This window comes from Rattus norvegicus, chromosome 19 (genome assembly GCF_036323735.1).
Source record: "Rattus norvegicus strain BN/NHsdMcwi chromosome 19, GRCr8, whole genome shotgun sequence".
NCBI classification, from domain to species: domain Eukaryota; kingdom Metazoa; phylum Chordata; class Mammalia; order Rodentia; family Muridae; genus Rattus; species Rattus norvegicus.
This window is the reverse complement of record NC_086037.1, coordinates 22,407,873-22,425,464: the sequence shown is the minus strand read 5'-3', so window position 1 is coordinate 22,425,464 and position 17,592 is coordinate 22,407,873. Positions and strand designations below refer to the sequence as shown.

The window sequence follows — 17,592 nt, the reverse complement described above, 5'->3', positions numbered from 1 at the left end:
TAGCCAGAAGCTGGAAAGAGCCCAGATGCTCTTCAACAGAGGAATGGATACAGAAAATGTGGTACATCTACACAATGGAATATTACTCAGCTATCAAAAACAACGAGTTTATGAAATTCGTAGGCAAATGGTTGGAACTGGAAAATATCATCCTGAGTGAGGTAACCCAATCACAGAAAAACACACATGGTATGCACTCATTGATAAGTGGCTATTAGCCCAAATGCTTGAATTACCCTAGATGCCTAGAACAAATGAAACTCAAGACGGATGATCAAAATGTGAATGCTTCACTCCTTCTTTAAAAGGGGAACAAGAATACCCTTGGCAGGGAATAGAGAGGCAAAGATTAAAACAGAGACTGAAGTAACACCCATTCAGAGCCTGCCCCACATGTGGCCCATACATATACAGCCATCCAATTAGACAAGATGGATGAAGCAAAGAAGTGCAGGCTGACAGGAGCCGGATGTATATCTCTCCCGAGAGACACAGCCAGAATACAGCAAACGCAGAGGCGTATGCCAGTAGCAAACCACTGAACTGAGAATAGGACCCCCGTTGAAGGAATCAGAGAAAGAACTGGAAGAGCTTGAAGGGGCTCGAGACCCCTTATGAACAACAATGCCAAGCAACCAGAGCTTCCAGGGACTAAGCCACTACCTAAAGACTATACATGGACTGACCCTGGACTCTGTCCCCATAGGTAGCAATGAATATCCTAGTAAGAGCACCAAGGAAGGGGAAGCCCTGGGTCCTGCTAAGACTGAACCCCCAGTGAACTATATTGTTGGGGGGAGGGCGGCAAGGGGGGGAGGATGGGGAGGGGAACACCCATAAAGAAGGGGAGGGGGAGGGGGATGTTTGCCCGGAAACACTCGAAGTATACATAAGAAATACTCAAGTTAATAAAAAAAAAAAAGAGAGAAGTCTGGTGTAATTCAGATAGGTCTGAATTAATTTGTTACTGCATATTTATACCTTACCCCTTTTAATATTCTTTCTTTGATCTGTGCATTAGGGTTTTAATTGTTATGTGAATGGAGGTATATTTTCTGGTCTGCTCCCATCTGTCAGCTTCTATGGCAGTGGTTCTCAACACTCCTAGTGCTGCACACCTGTAATACAGCGCTTCATGCTGTGATGACTCCCACCATAAAATTATTTCAGTACTACTTCATAACTAATATTGCTACTCTTATAAGTCATAATATGCAAGGTATCTGATATACATTCTTTGTGAGTGGTCGTGGCCCAGAGTTTGAGAAACATTGCATTATATACATTTTTTTTTTTAAGAGAGGCCTTCATCTAAGAAGATCCTGACGCAGGTGTAAGAGCAGAGACACCCTGACGTAGTGACAAGTTAGCAGGCCCAAGGCCGCTTGCCTTAATGGCAACAGAGATTCCTGGGTAAAGGCACAATCTGAAATCACTGTCCCCAGGACATTTCTTACCTCAGTTTCCCCCCATTACACGGTGTGTCTGCTTGGCTATGTCTGTCCAGGAAGCCAGTCCCTGTAGTCTCTAATACAGACAGAATGCTAAAGGCAAGAATGTTTTCCCTCTGTTGGCTCCAAGTCACTTCTATAGAAGTAAGTTCAAATCACCCGTGGGTAAATGTGTCTCTCTCACATAATGTGTGAGACTTGAAATGTCATCCATTTGAGTTGACAAAAACCAACTCTCACTTCAGATTTACAGCTGACCAACAGTTAGTTTCAGGAGAATGAAGAAGCTGGCCAGGCCTGCAGAGTCAGATCTCCTCCCTGCCTGGGACAATCCCACCCACTGCAGACTTCAGCTTCACCTAACAGCTGTTATCAGAAAATCTGACCTTAAGGTTCTGAAGTCCACACATGCACAAACCCTAAAGTTGTTAGATGGTGGATATGGGGTTTTTCTCCAATTTAAAATCATTCAGGCCTCTTTTCTCCCCTGGGATGCACTCTGTTCTCTCAGGTCTGTTCTTCTCAGAAGTCAACTCTCAGAAGGGGCACTTTGCTCTAACTCCTCCATGGGACCCACCCAGCATTGTTACTGGAGGATCCTATGGAGTTGTAGCTCTGAGCTGGGAGGGGGAGCTCTCACCCTGACAAGGAGAAGCCTGTTTTCACAGCTGATCTGGATCTGAGGAAAAGGTGCTTTTAAAGAAGCCTGTGAAAGTGTCTCCTGCAGGAGAGCCCACCCTGCAGGGAAAGTCACACAAGACAAGGAAAAGTAGCTTCCCAACTTTCCCAGGGCTCTCAAACCAGGGAGGGTACCTGATTTCAGAGAGTTTGAGAAAGGCCTCCATCTCCCTGAAAGACTTCCCTCAATCATAAGTCCCACCACTATCCCAGCCTCAGCAAAGCCCTCCACCTGCCAGTTCCTTCCAAAGGAAACTCAGTGTGGAGAATTGAGGATAACAGTTCTAGGAAAAGGGAGACACAAGCCTCTGGGGGTCCTGGCCTGGGGTCTGTCCCTTAGGCTCTCCTCACTTCCCCTAGGTGCCTAGGGCAGAGGCAGGGTCAGGGGTACGGGGAGGGGCAAGTTCATGGTCAGGGGCAAGCAGTGACCTCCAGACAAAAGTTAGGCTTTGGGTCCATGGAACAGGCAGCAGCAGACGGATCCCTGCCCTCCTCCTCTCTGGAGTGGGAAAGCATGGAGACCTGAGAGGTTGGGAAGAGTTGGGGAACTCACAGCTGCTTTTCCTCTGACTGCAACTGCAAGTGCAGGGCCAAAGAAGCCAGAGAGGCTCAGGAGATCCCCCCATTTCCTGATGTCATTGTCCTTGTGGATGTCCAGGATGAAGGCTGTGCTTGGCTGGGCCCGAAGCCCCGCAGACAGGTAGAAGATGCACAACTGGCCTGTGACCTCCCTGGGCACCCACTGGGACCCAGCTCAAGTGGCCACAGACACTCACCATGCACCCTGCCCCAGCCCTAAGCCTGTGCACACCAAGGCCATAGCACCTCTGCTAGTCCCTCCCACCATGAGCACTCCACCTTGGCCCCCTGGTTGGCTTACACTCTCTGTAGGGAGCTCCTTGTGTGGTTTAGACACCAGGTTGATTATGACATCAGAGAAGGAGTTTGACAATGTTCCTTCTCTTTCAATATAGTGGAATAATTGAAGCACTGTTGTTATTAGGTCTTCATTAAAAGTCTGATAGGATTTTGCATTAAAGCCATATGGCCTGAGATTTCGCTTTTTAATTTTGGGAGGGGCAAGCTATACTGACTGTATCTATTTTCTTCTGAGAATTATCCATGTACCTTCCCAGATCTGTGTTTATGTTGGTAATTGTTATCTGTCTAGAAAATACCAATATCAAATAGATTTTCAGTTTTCTTGAGTAAAGGCCTCTGAGATAAGACCTAATGTTTGTTGAATTTGTTCATTGTCTATTGTTAGATCCCTCTTTCCATTTCTAATTGTGTCAACTTAAGTATTGTCTATGGTGTGCAGTTTGTTTGTGGAGGTGTTGCCTATGTGGTGGATCTTCTCAACAAAAATACAAAAAAAGAAACAAACAACAAAACAAACAAACAAAAAAACCAAAAAAACCCAAATCACAGACCTTGCTTCCCTTCTCTCTTTGTATTTTTCACTTTGTTTGTAACTGACTAATTTGATTTGAGCCCTGAATTAATTTCCTGCCATCAAATCCTACCTGACATTCTATGGGATCAGGTTTGGCCTCATCTTGGTAAGAGCAACATATAACTACTGAAGCTTTTTCTGCTCTCTATAGTGGTGATGACGTCAAAACCTTACTGAAAACAATGCACAGCACGTTTTAGGCTGTCGTAAAGTAGCCCACCATTTCAGTGTTCCCTGCAAGGTGCCATGGGACAGTATTAGCATATGTCTGCATGTAATTTGACAGTTTTCATTAGGAACTACACACACACACACACACACACACACACACACACACACACACACACTTTTCTGACATGGTGCACATTCTTTGCACACAAAGAAGAAAGTGAGCAGTAATGAAAACACAACAATCATGGAATTGATGGAGGGAGCTGTGGGGAAGCTGGGGCTTAGAGTTACTTAAAGGCCCTGTGCAGGCTCTCCTTCTGTTGGAGGAGAAACTTCAAGTGCAATGTGGTTCTTTATTTTCTTTCTCTAAAGCACATAGGGTTAGGGTGGAACACAGGGCTTTGAGCATGTTCGGCAAGTGCAGTCACACTGAATTAAATCCTAGGGCTGGAACCTATTAATCTTCTACAGAATTACAGAGCAGCCTGGATGAAGACTCTCAACTGAAAAGGTGAACTTCTCAAGACAGGCACTGGACAATGACTGACAGACTTGACTGAAGACTGGAAATGTTTTGCTATCTCATAGGAGAAGAAGGCACCTCATAAAACACTGTACTCTAAGGTCAGTTTATTCAGGTTAGACATGACATGAACTATTGTCTCATGTCACAGATGTCAGCATAAAGTATCCAAGGTATTGTATGCCAATGGTAGCATTAACAGAACAAAGCACACAGTGTCATGAAGACGTAAATTATGAGTTTGTGTAGCAAGACCCAGGCCTCTTCCAGGTTCTTAGATAGTAACTGAGAACCTCAAATACGGTAGTGATGTGATAGTGTGGTGTGAATCTAGTTACAACTAGTTTCTATTGTGACACAGATGGCACTTTTTGTGTCATGTTCTGCTTATGATGAATGACTAGACCTAAGCATGAGAGTAACCAAATACTACATTGCTTCTCTAGCTGCTGAGCTTTTAAAAGCCCTGGGGTGACAGCAAGCTTTTGTGGATATTCTGGATTATTCCTTCTGTACTTTAACTCTCTGAGTCATCTCCACTCTCAGTAAGTTAGTTCAATTCCATAAATTGGAAATCAGCCACCTGGAAAAAATACATTCTCAATACGATCCCAGATTGGCCATGGAAAAAGGTTAGCTTGAACTGTCCCACCTAGGTTCTGGGCTTGCACAGGCCTGCTCTCCAAAAGAAACCTGTGTTCACAGCTGCAGGCTACATTCATTATGGATGATCTTGAGGTTGCTCCCTAAACTGCTTAGATTAAGATAATTTTCTTGCTAACAATCAAAAAACTCATTATGCCAATCTGGCCTACAGGAAGCTAGTTTCTATTCTGTATTTTGTCAGATGTGCATAATACATGTGGTCATCACTGATAATAGGTGAAAGATCTGCTCTAATATGGACACTAAGTGATGCTGGATGTTGATGCTGACCCACAATGAGCAGTGGGAACACCAGAGCCCTGTAGGGATGCCTGGCAACCTAACACGTTGAGCACGCACGGCTCAGTAAGTTACCTGTGAACACACATCTCCTGAGATCTCTCTATTTAATTGGAGGTGATCCTGTCCAACTAATACAGCACCTCCTGTGGAATAACAGAAGCCACCTGCAGGAGCTGTGGTGATGACTCACAGGGTAGAGCATCTGCTGCTCTCTCAGAAGAACCACATGGACCCTAACAATTGGGTAAAGTATGTCAGTGATTTCATCATAAAGTGTGTGTCAGAGACACAGCCACATTCTCCACACAAAAGACACTATCACACTGACTACGCCTTGGTGACTTTGAATTCACTTACTAGCCCAGGCTCCATGGAACATGCAGAGATCCATCTCCAGCTGTCCGTTCTAAGTCCACAGGAGGGGACAGAACCCTTGAGTAAGAAAGATGGTCTTAAGAGTCAAGAGATAGAATTCAATTTTTATTCATAACAAATACATTTTTTCCAACAAAACAGGATTAAAATGAATAAAAATATTTAAAAATATTTGAAAGTGAAAAATAGTAACAAGAACATATAAATAGGAAACAACAAAAAAACTTCAATTAAAATCATAACAAAAATATTTCTAAACTGCATATTTTTAACGAACATGTAGAAGCACAGATGTATTGCTGTGTCTCTTCTAGCACACGTAATGAAAGGCGGTCTCCCAAGGTGTCTCTCAAGTGGTGTTTTCTGAAGAAGAAAGTGAGTAAGATCTCAATCAGTCAGGCTGGCTTGGTGTTATATAAATTTACGGTCTCTAAGAAATTTCAAATTAACTCTGATGAAGAATACTCATCCAAAAAATGTTGTTACCATTCAGGATGTTAGACATCAGGGACTCCTGAGAAAGCAACTTATTCTTCAGGAAGCTCTCTTACTGGGGTGTGTCCAATTCCAGCTCTCTTGCACTTTCTGAGACCTGGGAGAGGAACGCAGTTTTTAAGATACTGATTTTGTGGGGAAATGCAAGCCAGCTGTCAGAATGCTGCCTTCTACCACCTCAGTTCTATTGGACAGTCGACATGGACCTTTTAACTGATATCATTGTTGCTAACTCTGCAGGCAAGGCAAAATCTCCAGAGAGCCTCAAAATAATGTGGGCTGCCAATCTGGGACCCAGACTTATACCAGTGCAAACCAAGAACAGGGCAATGGGAAGAGACCTCATTGGGTTGCAGGAAGAAAGGAGATGTCCATATGTCACCAAGGTTAAAGCCAATGACAAGTACTAATTTGACATTTGCACTTGGTTCTTATCCCGGAAAGGTGCTTCCTACACAAGAAGTCACATGACCACAGAGTGTCATTTGTCAAAGAACCACGAACGTGTTCAAAACTCTACATAGGATCCAATCTATCACATGGATATGCAATAATGAGGTATGTTATTCATCTGTCACCATTTCTAGACTGCACCTTCAAAAAGAGCAGCAAAATATACTTGCAAAATTATTCAGTTTCTGCAAAGTGTTTAACTTCCCAAAATACTTGTGCATAGGCCGAGCAATGAACAATTCCATTGCATGAGGGGGTTGGCTGGTTGGGAGTGTAAATTAGAAAGGTGGTAGGAGAAAGCACAGATGTATGAAATTGGCAAATTTTATCAGATATTGTTAAGCTAACACAGCTGCTCGTCCCTACCAGATGATGCTGGGTCTTTATCTTTCTTGTTGAAGTCAACCAAATATTTCTGGTTCAGTGCACACTCAAGATGTCCCTCCCTGCTCCCCTGCTTCAGTGGGACCAACTTCTTCCTGCATGTGTTCTCCATCAGGAGCTGGCTGAGCAGGTTTCTGGAAATACAGTCTGCATAGTAAGATCATGCTGCCCCTTTCTCCCATTCCTACTCCCAAGTCCCACTAACTCTACCAGGTCCCAGATACCCATGAAGACATAATAAAATACATCTCGATACATATAAGGCTGCTCCACAAACCACAAAGAGTTAATTCGGGGAAGAATAAATTGTTTGTTTGGCCTGAGCACCAATTAGTGTCCACATCTCTCAAAAAGAACACGGATCTACATCTATCCATGAAAGCCCAATGCATGGGGGCAACATAAATTAGCAGTGGGCCAACACCCTCAAAGGAGGTCAGTAGAAACAAGAGAAGGTCATGCTAACCATGTGGTCCACACACTGAGTTTTGTAAAACCTGGTGTGACCCCAGAGGTCCAGGTCAGCCTAATAACCTTCTGCTGACTTCAATCAATGCTGTTCTATCTAGAGCCTTCTGAAGATGCCTAGACAATCCTGGGATGAGTAACAGTCTTTTGTGGAACTGAAAACTGAGTCCTAATGACCCTGGCACACTGATGTGTAAACAGCACAAGAGATAGAATCATAGCTGAAGACTGTCCAATCCAGAACAAAGAAATCAGAAATGGCCATTCCACAGGTGATAGCCTTTCTGACCAGGACTTACCTAGAGAAGGTCATCTCCTTCTTCAGCTTATGGCTGTTCTCATGGATCTCAGTGTTCTCCATCTCTAAGTTGTGCAGAATTGACATGACCGCCTCCTCCATTCTCTCCAGGTCTTCATAATATGGATTTGGCCTGAAGTGTGGCCTGGCCCCAAATGATAGATTCCAATGAACATCAGCATTTAGGAATATATGAACTCAGGGTGGGTCCTGTACTACCCCAGTCCTGGAAGGACACCTTCTGAATTCTACATATTAGATCTTCTTCAGATTCAGAAACGTGTTTTTCTGCGTCCAGGACACCAGAATCTCAGCATCCAGATGGAGGCTGCCCTGGCTGCCTTTGTTCAATCAAGAGGAAATCTGCAGTCAAGCCAGTTGAGCTATCAAGAGCCTAGGCCACACCTCTCCATGCTCCCCACCCCAACACAGCCAGAAACCTGTGATTTCTTTTCTCCTGTTTTGATAAAAGACCTTATATCAACACAAAATTATAATCTACACAAAGAATAAAAATAAACATACAAACGTGGTCACATAGACAAAGAACTGTGTTGTTGACAGTGGGGCTCCCAGAACAAGGCATTCACATCACCATGAAGGTGTTACAAGTAAATACTCAGGCCAAGACATAGACCCCTAGATTCCAATGTGGAGGGAAATATAAACATTTAAAAATTGTCCATATGCATTTGGATGTATGCACACACAGACTCACAGACTAAGACACACCCACAAAAAAGTGAAATGTAAACAGAGTCAGAGAAAGACAAATATGGAAACAGAGAGCACTGTGAGAACCAGGAGAAATGCATGCACCATTGCTGTCTCAGAGGGCAAGACACACAGACAATAACAAACAGGCCTGAGCCTGAGACCTTCTAGTCAAGCATTGAGATGAACAGTTTGGGATCAGGCCCCTCAGGCTGCTGCCTGGATCTTCCAGCACTCAGTCCCCTGCCTAGCAAGTATAGAGACTCACCATAAACTCACTGCAATTACAATCTTGCAAAGCAACCAGCTGTCAAGGGCTTTGCAAATGCACACTGGGAACTCACTCTCCCTGACTTTATCCCTGAATTCTTCATTCAGACCACAAGATCTGCTTTTCAATAAATGGAAGCAGATGAGTCCAATTTCCATCTCAATCCTCAGGGTCAGGTTCTGAATCTCCTCTATATGGGAGGTGAGGTTTAGCACAGGGTGGTTAGGGAGGCACAGCTTTCTAGAACCCAAAACCTTAATAGGATAAGATGAAGGTGACCTTGCAGTCCCAGGAATGAAACAAGAGAATTTGGAGCGATTCATCCCCGTTCTTCATGGATCTCTCTGTCAGAAACCTCAGGTGATCTCTCAGGTCATTTCTCTCCTCGGTAATGAGCTGCAGCTCTTCAATCAGCCTCTCCTTTTCCTTCTTGGCCCGATGCATAGAGTGTTCATAGACCACAGTGAGGCCTAAACAGGAGAACAAGCCTGGAACCCAGTGTCACGGCTAGGCGATTGGTCTATGCTTAAGAGGCCTCCTCAGTGGATCTCAGTTCTCCCACTACTCTATAGAGACCAAGAGATGTAAGCAGCCAGGTGTTCCCTATGCCGGATATCACGTGCTTACATGGACGAGGGAGATGGCTACTCCAGGATTATTATCAGCTGAACAGGGTACAGCTTGGTTTCCTCACCCCTGTGGTTTCAGAACTCAGATGATAAATTCACCATCCAAGACTTGAGTGATTGGAGACACTCAGATGTCCTACCCTGATACTCTAGGCCAACAACTTTGGATTAAAACGCATTTCCAGGGAGGACATGGTCAACAGACTTATCAATTCCCCTATTTGAAATACCCAATGCCCCAGAAGTACCCATAGGTTACAGGCTGAATCTTGGTCTACACGTTCCAAATAGTTTTGGTATTGTAGAAACATGTTTGTAACACACATCTCTAATATAGAAAGCTAACGTTGACCCTGCAATTAGAAGAAATCAGAGAAGGTCTAAGAACATAAGGTTATTGCCTGGAGCACAATTCTCCCCCTGTTCCTACTGTCAGATATCCACTGTATTTAAAGAAGCAATGATAGTGAAGTACATTGCTGCCCTGTCTAAACTCAGAAAAAGTGGACCCTCCATGACTCCTGATTGTGTTTTTATATCAATGTAACATACCAAATGAACTGAAAAGTAAAGGCCAGAAGTTCACAGTGTAATAGCATTTGCCTAACCATATCCTCCCAGTGGGGATAGAGAATCTAAAGTTCTGAAATCCTTGACTTTCAGGAATTGTGATATTCATGGAAATTCAATTCCTTTTCAGATGCTCCAGTTGCTGTGGCCCATTGCTAGAAAGGTCATCTTAAGCCTGCAGCCCCCCTGACAGGAAGCTCAAAATATACTGCCCAGAACTTACTAAACATTCCCCAGAAGTGCTGTCTTTGTCCATCATTACTTTGAGAAAAGGCCAGACTCCTTCACTCTAGTCTCTCCACAATCAACGTTCCCCCTCCCAAAACGGTTGTGAAGACAGGAAAACATGTCTTAGGGTGTAACCACCAGACTCAGTCTGAGAGAAACTAGGGCACTGGTTGTCACTCCAACACTGGTGACATCACAGAGGATGCCAGAACTCTCTAGGAGACAATAGAGTGTCATAGAAGGGACAGCTGATGTCATGGGGAGCAGACTTTGCCTCCCTGCTAATGTTCTCCCTGTACTGAGCATAAGCAGAGGTGCCCTTTCCAGGAGACTTTCCTGGGGAGAGCCACTGAGCATCTCCTGCTCCCAAAGCCAAATTTTCCTCAAGGCTTGATTATAAAAAACCTTAGTAATCCCTATGCATCTAAATGAATGTTTCTTTTCATATCTTGCCCAAAAATGTCTCATCCTAACTCAAATTGTCCTCATTCACCAATGTTAGCCATTAAACCTTCCTGAGATTTCACACCAGCTTGAATATGCACTCAAAAGTTCTCCTGTCTCATTATGTACAGGTGCTTTAAATCACATCAAGAAATAGTCTGCATGGTAGGTTACAACATGCGTGTGTATTAGGGGAACACTCATGAAGTCATGTGCTTAGCAATCGACAATTGCGAAGAAATTCCTTAGGAGAAAGAGTTGATGTCTTTAAAGTGCAAGGCAAAGTGTGGAGACCAGTTGGCAGAGGAAAGTGCAAATTGGAGCCACCAGTGAAGGGAACCTCATTCTGCTTGTGGGGTTCTCCTCTCTGCACCAATGTCGCCAAAGGAGCACTGCTCACAAGCCTGAGTAAGATATACCAAGAGCTTCTGTCAGAAAAATAAAATAGTCAAGAGATATAGGGGGTGCACATAAACGTCTAAAATGAAGCTATAAACATCATTAAGTGGATAGAGTAAGGTCCCAGCACCTGTACACTGGGAAATATCCACCACACCAAACACAAAAGCATCTATCATAGTAAAAAATGAATACTGTATAGAATTTACACATTAACACTGATTGATCACATCCGTAGTTCAAATTTTGGGGGCAAATTCATGGCCCTAACTATCTTTCTCTCAACTTATATAGCAAAAAATAAGAAGTAAAGAGAAAAGAAAAAGTCAAAGCAAAAAGCTCAAGCTTCTCATATGAGGACTGCAGGAAGTGTTATATGTTAGTCAGTTCTGATTAGACCATTTTAGATAGAACAGTGCACAGTGACCCTTAATGTGATGGGCCCTATATAAAGCTTTTTCAATATTGGAATTTTAACAAACCTCATCCAGAACGTACAGAAGAGGCAAGGATGTGATCACCATGTCCTTGCTCTCTATCTGGTTATTTTTCTGCGTCCTTGATTGTCAGGCATAGAACAGCAACAATCTGAAATAGCTGGTAGACATGAAAAAAGGTTGCTAAAACTATAGTTGTGGGTTGCACACCTCAACTGTCAAAGGCTAATGCTGTCCTCACAGTCCTTGGAGGCCACTCTTGTAAGCCTATTTATTGGAAAGTGGAAGGAGGTTCATCTGAGCTCAAAGTGAACCTGGCCAGCCATGTAGAGGGCAACATGTGATACTTGAGACCCTGTCTAAAACCAGCACAGAAACCCACCCTGCATTCAAAGCATCATCTGTGAATTCTTGATTATTTACCATTCTCTCCCTACCAGTCTTTCAATCTGGAATGATAGAAAAGAACTGGAAATGATCTTCCTATTCTCAGGACATTAATCTCTCTTTCCTTAGGTGCACATCAAGAACCCATGCAAATGGGTATGACCATCTGAACAACTTAGTATCATCTACTCAGTATATCTAGCCTAATACTGTGCCTATGGCAATCTCAAGCTTCCCTGAGTGTTGCTGACCCAGCAAGAAGTATGAAGTACTGAGGTCAAACCCCAGTGATCCTTTCAAGGGTTTAGAAGAAAGCCATCAGAGAAACTCCACTTCTTTGTCCTTAGATTAAATCACATTGACACAATGTGAACCTGGTGGACTATTTAACCAGACATCTTTCTCCTAACCCCAGCTTTCTGAGTTCAGTCCATGTGAACCTGCATGGGGAGAATGCATTGAGTGTACATAGACCACAGTGAGGCCTAAACAGGAGAACAAGCCTGGAACCCAGTGTAACTGCAAGGAGTTTGGTCTTTGCTTAAGAGACCTCCTCAGGGGGTTGGGGATTTAGCACTTGCCTAGGAAGTGCAAGGCCCTGGGCAAGGCCCTGGGTTCGGTCCCCAGCTCCAGAAAAAAAAAGAACCAAAAAAAAAAAAAAAAGAGAGTGAGAGAGAGAGAGAGAGAGACCTCCTCAGTGGGTCTCAGTTCTCCCACTACTCTATAGTGACCAAGAGATGTAAGCAGCCAGGTGTTCCCTATGCCTGCTGACACACGCAATAAATGCAGTAAATTTTAATTTCTGTTCAATTGTTCAGTAACTTACTTACACTTGCATATTGCTTTGGAAGTGGTGGGGTTTCATGATCAGCATTACATTTAATAATACATAACCAATCATCCCTCCTAGAATGACTCTGTATATAGAGAAAGAAAATTTATTAGAATGGCTTATAGGCTGTGGTACAGCTAATTCAACAAGGAATGGAAGGTCTAAAACACAGTAGTTACCCCTGTTGAAGCCAATTCCCAAAGCATAGCTGTAGCCATTTTGTTCCATGCCTGCCAGATAGTTCATATTCTTGCTGTAATATGTCGCCTATCATTGTTGTCTGAAAATAATTTAACTCACAGCAGGGTCAGGCATGATCACATAACTTGTGTATGTTTTTCTTATTGGTTATTTTGTTTATTTATGTTTCAAATGTTAACCCCCTTTCCAGTTTCCCCTCCAAAAACCCTGCATTCCACCCCTTTCCCCAGCACCCTCGAGGGTGCTCCCCCACCCACCCGTTCCCAAACCACTGGGAGGAAGTTGTTTATGTTGTGAGGTTTCTTAATCTTAAATTCCATAAGTATAAGCTTCATGTAGGACCAATAAAATTAAAGGTCAATATGAGGGCTGCAGAGATGGCTCAGTGATTAAGAGCACTGACTGCTCTTCCAGAGGTCCTGAGTTCAAATCCCAGCAACCACATGGTGGCTCACAGCCATCTGTAATGAGACCTGATGCCCTCTTCTGGTGTGTCTGAAGACAGCTACAGTGTATATATATATATATATATATATATATATATATATATATATATATATATATATCTTTAAACAGATAAAAAGTCAGAATGAACCTTTGTTGTCTAAAATGGCTTGAGTCAGGGCTGATAACCAGACAGCCCTTCCAGCACCTGCCTATGAGCTCACATTTTAGTCTTTATAAACTGACATAGAAAATGTCCAGGGTCCTAGCCTGACAAATTCTCAGCTACGTCTCTGATGATCAGTCTTAGGGTGGGCATTCAAAAAACCATCCCTCTCTAAGTGAGGTCAGAGTTTGTGTGGTTTATGGGGCAACTCCTGAACCCCAACGGTTTTGTCCATAAGGCTGGATATTTCAGCTGCTCTTCAGTACATGCAGGAATCCTGAGGAAGTAGGCAAATTAATAAAGCAAACTTCCTTCTTCGATGTCCTTGATATGAGCTGCCAGCAGAAGGTGTGGTCCAAACAATAACCAAGAGATTGGGTAAAGATCTTTACCAATCCTATAACAGATAGAGGGCTTATATCCAAAATATACACAGAACTCAAGAAGTTAGACCGCAGGGAGACAAATAACCCTATGTAAAAAATGGGGTTCAGAGCTAAACAAAGAATTCACAGCTGAGGAATGCACAATGGCTGAGAAACACCTAAAGGAACGTTCAACATCTTTAGTCATAAGGGAAATGCAAATCAAAACAACCCTGAGATTTCACCTCCCACCAGTGAGAATGGCTAAGATCAAAAACTCAGGTGACAGCAAATGCTGGCGAGGATGTAGAGAAAGAGGAACACTCCTCCATTGTTGGTGGGATTGCAGACTGGTACAACCATTCTGGAAATCAGTCTGGAGATTCCTCAGAAAATTGGACATTGAACTACCTGAGGACCCAGCTATACCTCTCTTGGGCAGATACCCAAAAGATGCCCCAACATATAAAAAAGACACGTGCTCCACTATGTTCATAGCAGCCTTATTTATAATAGCCAGAAGCTGGAAAGAACCCAGATGCCCTTCCACAGAGGAATGGATACAGAAAATGTGGTACATCTACACAATGGAATATTACTCAGCTATCAAAAACAATGACTTTATGAAATTCATAGGCAAATGGATGGAACTGGAAAATATCATCCTGAGTGAGGTAACCCAATCACAGAAAAACACACATGGTATGCACTCATTGATAAGTGGATATTAGCCCAAATGCTCGAATTGCCCTAGATGCACAGAACACCTGAAAATCAAGAAGGATGACCAAAATGCAGATGCTTCACTCCTTCTTTAAAAGGGGAACAAGAATACCCTTGGCAGGGAATAGGGAGGCAAAGTTTAGAACAGAGGCAGAAGGAACACAGATTCAGAGCCTGCCCCACATGTGGCCCATACATATACAGCCACCCAATTAGATAAGATGGATGAAGCAAAGAAGTGCAGGCTGACAGGAACCAGATGTAGATCTCTCCAGAGAGACACAGCCAGAATACAGCAAATACAAAGGCGAATGCCATCATTAAACCACTGAACTGAGAAGGTACCCCCGTTGAAGGAATCTTAGAAAGGACTGAAAGAGCTCAAGGGCGTTAAGACTGCTCTCATATGAACAACAATTCCAACCAACCAGAGCTTCCAGGGACTAAGCCACTACCCAAAGACTAACCCTGGGCTCCAACTGCATGTGTAGCAATGAATAGCCTAGTAAGAACACCAGTGAAAGGGGAAGCCCTTGGTCCTGCCAAGACTGAACCCCTAGTGAACGTGATTGTTGCGGGGAGGGCGGTATTGGCGGGAGGATGGAGAGGGGAACACCCATTCAGAAGGAGAGGGGGAGGGGTTGGGGTATGTTGGCCTGGAAAATGGGAAGGGGAATAACAATCAAAATGTAAATAAGAAATACTCAAGTTAATAAAGATGAAAAAAAAAGGTGTGGCCCAGATTAGATGTGGGCCTTTCCATCTCAAAAGATCTGAATTAAAGATTAATCTTCTCATCTCAAAGATTTGGATTAGAAGTAGGTCTTCTTGCTTCAAATAATATAATTAAGAAAAAAAAATCCAATGCTGCTCATGCCTTTAGCATCAGCATCCAGGAGGCAGAGGCAGGTGGATCTCTGACTTCAAGTCCAGCCTGGACTACAAAATGAATTCAGGACAGCCAGAGCTACACAGGGAAACCCTGTCTCAAAAAAAACAAAGAAGAGGAGGAGGACCAAGAGGAGGGGGTTGAAGAGTGGAAAACAGAAAGAAAAAAGGAGATAGAGAGAGAGAGAGAGAGAGAGAGAGAGAGAGAGAGAGAGAGAGGGGGAGAGAGAGAGAGGGAGAGAGAGAGAGAGAAAGAGAGAGAGAGATCCCCCTCACAGGGCGTCAAGCCATTTGGCATTAGTTAATTCCAGGTACACTCAAGTTGACAACCAAGAACAGCAATCCCATTACCCGTGGTTGTGATCTCACCCTGGTAGGCTCCTGAGTAGGAGGCTGATGCAGGAGAATTGCCATAAGTCTGATGCCAGCATGAACTACACACATGTTCCAAGCCAAGCCAATCTCAGCTACAGTTTGAGATTCTGTCTGAAAAATATGAAAGAGAAAGAAAACATAATTTCCTAGAGCAGTGTTTCTCAACCTTCCTATGGCCTCAACCGTTTAGAACAGTTCGTCATGCTGTGGTGACCCCAACTACAAAATTATTTTGTCGCTACTTCACAACTGTAAATTTGCTACTGTAATGAATCTTTATTGTAGTGTAAACTATCTGATAGGAGACCCTGTGTGGGTCACGACCCACAGGCTGAGGGCCTTTGCCCTAGAGGTGGTCTTGGCCTAGTTTATATAGTTCATAATATAATGGGCTCTCTCAGCGTTTGAAGGTCGAGTATATTCACTTGTAACATCAAAACTTAAAAATTCAGTTGAGCTGCTGGCTGGTACGTTCTGACATCCCCCAGAATAGCTTTGCCATTTTGTTCCATGCCTGCCAGCCATTTCATATTGTTGCTGTAACACGCCTGCCGTCACTGATGAGGAGAAGGGACTAGGCTCAAGGACATCCTGACCACACACCTTGTTTTGTTCTGAATGTTCTGTATGCGGTTTGCTAATCTAGAGAAATTCTACACCTGAAGGAGTGGTTCCCTGAAGTGGACACAGGTGAAAGGCTAAGGCAGTTGTGTGAAGGAATGTTTCACTGAGGCAGTCTCAGGTAAAAGGATGTTCTGCTAAAGCATGCATGTGAAAGGACACGTGATGAAGGGTTCGGCACTAAGGACACACATGCATTGGTCTGCCTTGCATTCTGTAGTTGAGCTGCATTTGTTGGGACTTCATAGAACCACAGCAAAAACCCTTCTGGTGGGCTGTGTAGTTTCTCGCTGTTTCCTTGGCCTCGGGCTGATGGGCAGAGTGATGTCAGCTGAGACAGACACATGTGCTGACGCAGGAAACAGGCTGAGGCCAGACCCATGGAGGACACGGGATATTGAGAGGGAGGAGGCTGAGCTTGGCTTGAGTAGCTTGTTGGTCTGGGGTCTCTGCTGATCTCTGCTCGCCTGAGAGCTGCTCTTACTCACTGTGTAGCATCTTGGCTGCTCTTTGTTCCACTTGGACAGCCCTCAGGACCAGGCCCTCCTCTCCCTTAACCATGGCTGCTGTCCTCTTCCTCTCTCCTCTCCATCACACATGTTCTTCCTTTATTCTCTGGCTGCTTCTTCTTCCTTCTTCCCTCCTCATGATCCTCTCTAGCAAAGCCCTCAAAACTCACCTCCCCCATCTCTCTGCTGTGCAGCTGTTGGCTGTTGGCTTCTTCATAATCACAGTCAACTGGGAGCAGGGTCAGTTATTTGGGGTTAACCAGTCTTGAGTTCTACAAATTAGCATTAAAATACAAGCAGCATTAGGCCAATCCACTACAGGAGTTTTTGTTTGTTTGTTTGGTTGGTTTGGTTTAATTTTCATTTACCTTTTTACTTGTTATTTTATTTTTGGCTATTTTTTCTTAATCGGTTATTTTATTTATTTACATTTCAACTGTTGTCCTGCTTTCCACACTCCCCTCATCAAACCTTACATCCCATTTCTGCTCAGCTTTGCCTATGTGACAGTGCTCCTGCACCCACACATATCCATCCCCACCTCACACCTCTAGGATCTGCATTTGCTGGGGCAATAGGCCTCACCTTGAACCATAGAGCATCCTTGCATACACTTTGGCTGGCAGTTTGGCCCCTGGGAGCTTGGGGATTAGGGAAAGAGGATCTGGTCAGATATTAAAGCCAATGTT

General features: G+C 43.8%; 1 long non-coding RNA gene across 2 annotated transcripts; it reads right to left on the bottom strand.

Annotated features, from left to right (window-relative positions):
- Nucleotides 1–5,694: 5,694 nt before the first annotated feature.
- On the bottom strand, nucleotides 5,695–11,920 carry LOC134483249 (uncharacterized). Of its 2 annotated transcripts, XR_010060087.1 has the most exons (4): nucleotides 10,108–11,920; nucleotides 6,917–9,155; nucleotides 6,089–6,194; nucleotides 5,695–5,965 (listed from the first exon to the last, which is right to left on the bottom strand). It is a non-coding gene; the product is annotated as an uncharacterized LOC134483249 (long non-coding RNA). The 2 variants fall into 2 exon arrangements; XR_010060086.1 differs by lacking the exon at nucleotides 10,108–11,920 and having other exon boundaries at nucleotides 6,917–10,069.
- Between the last annotated feature and the right edge of the window lie 5,672 nt (nucleotides 11,921–17,592).